Raw genomic sequence first — 6,766 nt, 5'->3', positions numbered from 1 at the left:
AGGAAGTGCACAAAGTAGAGTTCCTACATTTCCAGGAATGATTACAGAGTAAGTGCACAAAGTAGATTTCTTACATTTCCAGGAGGATTTACAGAGGAAGTGCATAAAGTTCTTACACTTCCAGGAGGATTTACAGAGCAAGTGCATAAAGTAAAGTTCTTACATTTCCATGAGGGATTACACAGGAAGTGCATAAAGTAAAGTTCTTACATTTCCAGGGGGAATTAAAGAGGAAGTGCATAAAGTAAAGTTCTTACATTTCCAGGAGGGATTACAGAGGAAGTGCATAAAGTAGAGTTCTTACATTTCCAGGAGGGATTACAGAGGAAGTGCATAAAGTAAAGTTCTTACATTTCCAGGGGGAATTAAAGAGAAAGTGCACAAAGTAAAGTTCTTACATTTCCAGGAGTAATTAAAGAGGATGTGCACAAAGTAGAGTCCTTACATTTCCAGGGGGAATTACAGAGGAAGTGCAGAAAGTAAAGTTCTTACATTTCCAGGAGGGATTACAGAGGAAGTGCAGAAAGTAGAGTCCTTACATTTCCATCGGGAATTACAGAGGAAGTGCAGAAAGTAAAGTTCTTACATTTCCAGGAGGGATTACAGAGGCAGTGCATAAAGTAAAGTTCTTACATTTCCAGGAGGGATTACAGAGGAAGTGCATAAATAAAGTTCTTACATTTCCAGGGGGAATTACAGAGGAAGTGAATAAAGTAGAGTTCTTACATTTCCAGGAGGGATTACAGAGGAAGTGCATAAAGTAGAGTTCTTACATTTCCAGGAGGGATTACAGAGTAAGTGCATAAAGTTCTTATATTTCCAGGAGTAATTAAAGAGGAAGTGCACAAAGTAGAGTCCTTACATTTCCATGGGAAATTACAGAGGAAGTGCAGAAAGTAAAGTTCTTACATTTCCAGGAGGGATTACAGAGGAAGTGCACAAAGTAGAGTTCTTACATTTCCAGGAGGAATTACAGAGGAAGTGCACAAAGTAGAGTTCTTACATTTCCAGGAGGAATTACAGAGGAAGTGCACAAAGTAAAGTTCTTACATTTTCAGGGGGAATTAAAGAGGAAGTGCATAAAGTTCTTACATTTCCAGGAGGATTTACAGAGGAAGTGCATAGAGTAAAGTTCTTACATTTCCAGGAGGCATTACAGAGGAAGTATATAAAGTAAAGTTCTTACATTTCCAGGAGTAATTAAAGAGTAAATGTACAAAGTAGAGTCCTTACATTTCCAGGGGGAATTACAGAGGAAGTGCATATAGTAGAGTTCTTACATTTCCAGGAGGGATTACAGAGGAAATGCATAAAGTTCTTACATTTCCAGGAGGGATTACAGAGGAAGTACATAAAGTTCTTACATTTCCAGGAGGGATTACAGAGGAAGTGCCCAAAGTAGAGTTCTTACATTTCCAGGAGGGATTACAGAGGAAGTGCACAAAGTAGAGTTCTTACATTTCCAGGAGGGATTACAGAGTAAGTGCACAAAGTAGAGTTCTTACATTTCCAGGAGGATTTACAGAGGAAGTGCATAAAGTTCTTACATTTCCTGGAGGATTTACAGAGGAAGTGCATAAAGTGAAGTTCTTACATTTCTAGGAGGGATTACAGAGGAAGTGCATAAAGTAAAGTTCTTACATTTCCAGGGGGAATTAAAGAGGAAGTGCATAAAGTAAAGTTCTTACATTTCCAGGAGGGATTACAGAGGAAGTGCATAAAGTAGAGTTCTTACATTTCCAGGAGGGATTACAGAGTAAGTGCACAAAGTAGAGTCCTTACATTTCCAGGAGGATTTACAGAGGAAGTGCATAAAGTTCTTACATTTCCAGGAGGATTTACAGAGGAAGTGCATAAAGTAAAGTTCTTACATTTCCAGGAGGGATTACAGAGGAAGTGCATAAAATAAAGTTCTTACATTTCCAGGGGGAATTAAAGAGGAAGTGCATAAAGTAAAGTTCTTACATTTCCAGGAGGGATTACAGAGGAAGTGCACAAAGTAGAGTCCTTACATTTCCAGGAGGGATTACAGAGGAAGTGCGCAAAGTAGAGTTCTTACATTTCCAGTAGGGATTACAGAGGAAGTGCATAAAGTTCTTACATTTCCAGGAGGATTTACAGAGTAAGTGTATAAAGTAAAGTTCTTACATTTCCGGGAGTAATTAAAGAGGAAGTGCAGAAAGTAGAGTCCTTACATTTCCAGGGGGAATTACAGAGGAAGTGCAGAAAGTAAAGTTCTTACATTTCCAGGAGGGATTACAGAGGAAGTGCATAAAGTAGAGTTCTTACATTTCCAGGAGGGATTACAGAGGAAGTGCATAAAGTAAAGTTCTTACATTTCCAGGAGGGATTACAGAGGAAGTGCATAAAGTAGAGTTCTTACATTTCCAGGAGGGATTACAGAGGAAGTGCATAAATTAAAGTTCTTACATTTCCAGGAGGGATTACAGAGTAAGTGTATAAAGTAAAGTTCTTACATTTCCAGGAGGGATTACAGAGGAAGTGCATAAAGTAAAGTTCTTACATTTCCAGGGGGAATTACAGAGGAAGTGAATAAAGTAGAGTTCTTACATTTCCAGGAGGGATTACAGAGGAAGTGCATAAAGTAGAGTTCTTACATTTCCAGGAATAATTTAAAAAGGAAGTGCACAAAGTAAAGTTCTTACATTTCCCGGAGGGATTACACAGAGGAAGTGCACAAAGTAGAGTTCTTACATTTCCAGGAGGGATTACAGAGGAAGTGCACAAAGTAGAGTTCTTACATTTCCAGGAGGAATTACTGAGGAAGTTCACAAAGTAGAGTTCTTACATTTCCAGGAGGGATTACAGAGGAAGTGCCCAAAGTAGAGTCCTTACATTTCCAGGAGGGATTACAGAGGAAGTGCCCAAAGTAGAGTTCTTACATTTCCAGGAGGGATTACAGAGGAAGTGCCCAAAGTAGAGTCCTTACATTTCCAGGGGGAATTACAGAGAAAGTGCAGAAAGTAAAGTTCTTACATTTCCTGGAGGGATTACAGAGGAAGTGCACAAAGTAGAGTTCATACATTCCCAGGAGGGATTACAGAGGAAGTGCATAAAGTAGAGTTCTTACATTTCCAGGAGGGATTACAGAGGAAGTGCATAAAGTAAAGTTCTTACATTTCCAGGGGGAATTAAAGAGGAAGTGCATAAAGTAAAGTTCTTACATTTCCAGGAGGGATTACAGAGGAAGTGCACAAAGTAGAGTCCTTACATTTCCAGGGGGAATTACAGAGAAAGTGCAGAAAGTAAAGTTCTTACATTTCCTGGAGGGATTACAGAGGAAGTGCAGAAAGTAGAGTTCTTACATTTCCAGGAGGGATTACAGAGGAAGTGCAGAAAATTATGTTCTTACATTTCCAGGAGTAATTAAAGAGGAAGTGCACAAAGTAGAGTTCTTACATTTCCAGGGGGAATTACAGAGGAAGTGCACAAAGTAGAGTTCTTAAATTTCCAGGAGGGATTACAGAGGAAGTGCATAAAGTAAAGTTCTTACATTTCCAGGGGGAACTAAAGAGGAAGTGCACAAAGTAGAGTCCTTACATTTCCAGGAGGATTTACAGAGGAAGTGCATAAAGTTCTTACATTTCCAGGAGGATTTACAGAGGAAGTGCATAAAGTAAAGTTCTTACATTTCGAGGAGGGATTACTGAGGAAGTGTATAAAGTAAAGTTCTTACATTTCCAGGAGTAATTAAAGAGGAAGTGCACAAAGTAGAGTCCTTACATTTCCAGGGGGAATTACAGAGGAAGTACAGAAAGTAAAGTTCTTACATTTCCAGGAGGGATTACAGAGGAAGTGCAGAAAGTAGAGTCCTTACATTTCCATCGGGAATTACAGAGGAAGTGCAGAAAGTAAAGTTCTTACATTTCCTGGAGGGATTACAGAGGCAGTGCATAAAGTAAAGTTCTTACATTTCCAGGAGGGATTACAGAGGAAGTGCATAAAGTAAAGTTCTTACATTTCCAGGGGGAATTACAGATGAAGTGCAGAAAGTAGAGTCCTTACATTTCCAGGGGGAATTACAGAGGAAGTGAATAAAGTAGAGTTCTTACATTTCCAGGAGGGATTACAGAGGAAGTGCATAAAGTAGAGTTCTTACATTTCCAGGAGGGATTACAGAGGAAGTGCATAAAGTTCTTACATTTCCAGGAGTAATTAAAGAGGAAGTGCACAAAGTAGAGTCCTTACATTTCCAGGGGAAATTACAGAGGAAGTGCAGAAAGTAAAGTTCTTACATTTCCAGGAGGGATTACAGAGGAAGTGCACAAAGTAGAGTTCTTACATTTCCAGGAGGGATTACAGAGGAAGTGCACAAAGTAAAGTTCTTACATTTTCAGGGGGAATTAAAGAGGAAGTGCATAAAGTTCTTACATTTCCAGGAGGATTTACAGAGGACGTGCATAAAGTAAAGTTCTTACATTTCCAGGAGGTATTACAGAGGAAGTGTATAAAGTAAAGTTCTTACATTTCCAGGAGTAATTAAAGAGTAAATGTACAAAGTAGAGTCCTTACATTTCCAGGGGGAATTACAGAGGAAGTGCATAAAGTAGAGTTCTTACATTTCCAGGAGGGATTACAGAGGAAGTACATAAAGTTCTTACATTTCCAGGAGGGATTACAGAGGAAGTGTCCAAAGTAGAGTTCTTACATTTCCAGGAGGGATTACAGAGGAAGTGCACAAAGTAGAGTTCTTACATTTCCAGGAGGGATTACAGAGTAAGTGCACAAAGTAGATTTCTTACATTTCCAGGAGGATTTACAGAGGAAGTGCATAAAGTTCTTACATTTCCAGGAGGATTTACAGAGGAAGTGCATAAAGTAAAGTTCTTACATTTCCAGTAGGGATTACACAGGAAGTGCATAAAGTAAAGTTCTTACATTTCCAGGGGGAATTAAAGAGGAAGTGCATAAAGTAAAGTTCTTACATTTCCAGGAGGGATTACAGAGGAAGTGCATAAAGTAGAGTTCTTACATTTCCAGGAGGGATTACAGAGGAAGTGCATAAAGTAAAGTTCTTACATTTCCAGGGGGAATTAAAGAGAAAGTGCACAAAGTAAAGTTCTTACATTTCCAGGAGGGATTACAGAGGAAGTGCACAAAGTAGAGTTCTTACATTTCCAGGAGGGATTACAGAGGAAGTGCACAAAGTAGAGTTCTTACATTTCCAGGAGGGATTACAGAGGAAGTGCATAAAATAAAGTTCTTACATTTCCATGGGGAATTAAAGAGGAAGTGCACAAAGTAGAGTCCTTACATTTCCAGGAGGATTTACAGAGGAAGTGCATAAAGTTCTTACATTTCCAGGAGGATTTACAGAGGAAGTGCATAAAATAAAGTTCTTACTTTTCCAGGAGGGATTACAGAGGAAGTGCATAAAGTAAAGTTCTTACATTTCCAGGAGGATTTACAGAGGAAGTGCATAAAGTAAACTTCTTATATTTCCAGGAGGATTTACAGAGGAAGTGCATAAAGTAAAGTTCTTACATTTCCAGGAGGGATTACAGAGGAAGTGCACAAAGTAGAGTCCTTACATTTCTAGGGGGAATTACAGAGGAAGTGCATAAAGTTAAGTTCTTACATTTCCAGGAGTAATTAAAGAGGATGTGCACAAAGTTCTTACATTTCCAGGAGGATTTACAGAGGAAGTGCATAAAGTAACGTTCTTACATTTCCAGGAGGGATTACAGAGGAAGTGTATAAAGTAAAGTTCTTACATTTCCAGGAGTAATTAAAGAGTAAATGTACAAAGTAGAGTCCTTACATTTCCAGGGGGAATTACATAGGAAGTGCATAAAGTAGAGTTCTTACATTTCCAGGAGGGATAACAGAGGAAGTACATAAAGTTCTTACATTTCCAGGAGGGATTACAGAGGAAGTGCCCAAAGTAGAGTTCTTACATTTCCAGGAGGGATTACAGAGGAAGTGCATAAAGTAGAGTTCTTCCATTTCCAGGAGGGATTACAGAGGAAGTGCATAAAGTTAAGTTCTTACATTTCCAGGAATAATTTAAAGAGGAAGTGCACAAAGTAGAGTCCTTACATTTCCAGGGGACATTACAGAGGAAGTGCAGAAAGTAAAGTTCTTACATTTCCAGGAGGTATTACAGAGGAAGTGCACAAAGTAGAGTTCTTACATTTCCAGGAGGGATTACAGAGGAAGTGCATAAAGTAGAGTCCTTACATTTCCAGGAGGATTTACAGAGGAAGTGCATAAAGTTCTTACATTTCCAGGAGGATTTACAGAGGAAGTGCATAAAGTAAAGTTCTTACATTTCCAGGAGGGATTACAGAGGAAGTGCATAAAGTAGAGTTCTTACATTTCCAGGAGGGATTACAGAGGAATTGCATAAAGTAAAGTTCTTACATTTCCAGGAAGGATTACAGAGGAAGTGCATAAAGTAAAGTTCTTACATTTCCAGGAGGAATTACAGAGGAAGTGCATAAAGTAAAGTTCTTACATTTCCAGGAGGGATTACAGAGGAAGTGCATAAAGTAAAGTACTTACATTTCCAGGAGGGATTACAGAGGAAGTGCATAAAGTAAAGTTCTTACATTTCCAGGGGGAATTACAGAGGAAGTGCAGAAAGTAAAGTCCTTACATTTCTAGGGGGAATTACAGAGGAAGTGCATAAAGTTAAGTTCTTACATTTCCAGGAGTAATTAAAGAGGATGTGCACAAAGTTCTTACATTTCCAGGAGGATTTACAGAGGAAGTGCATAAAGTAACGTTCTTACATTTCCAGGAG

This window comes from Phyllobates terribilis, unplaced genomic scaffold (assembly GCF_046119375.1).
Source record: "Phyllobates terribilis strain yellow unplaced genomic scaffold, ASM4611937v1 Scaffold_70__1_contigs__length_7381418, whole genome shotgun sequence".
NCBI classification, from domain to species: domain Eukaryota; kingdom Metazoa; phylum Chordata; class Amphibia; order Anura; family Dendrobatidae; genus Phyllobates; species Phyllobates terribilis.
Note: the sequence above shows the minus strand (reverse complement) of the source record.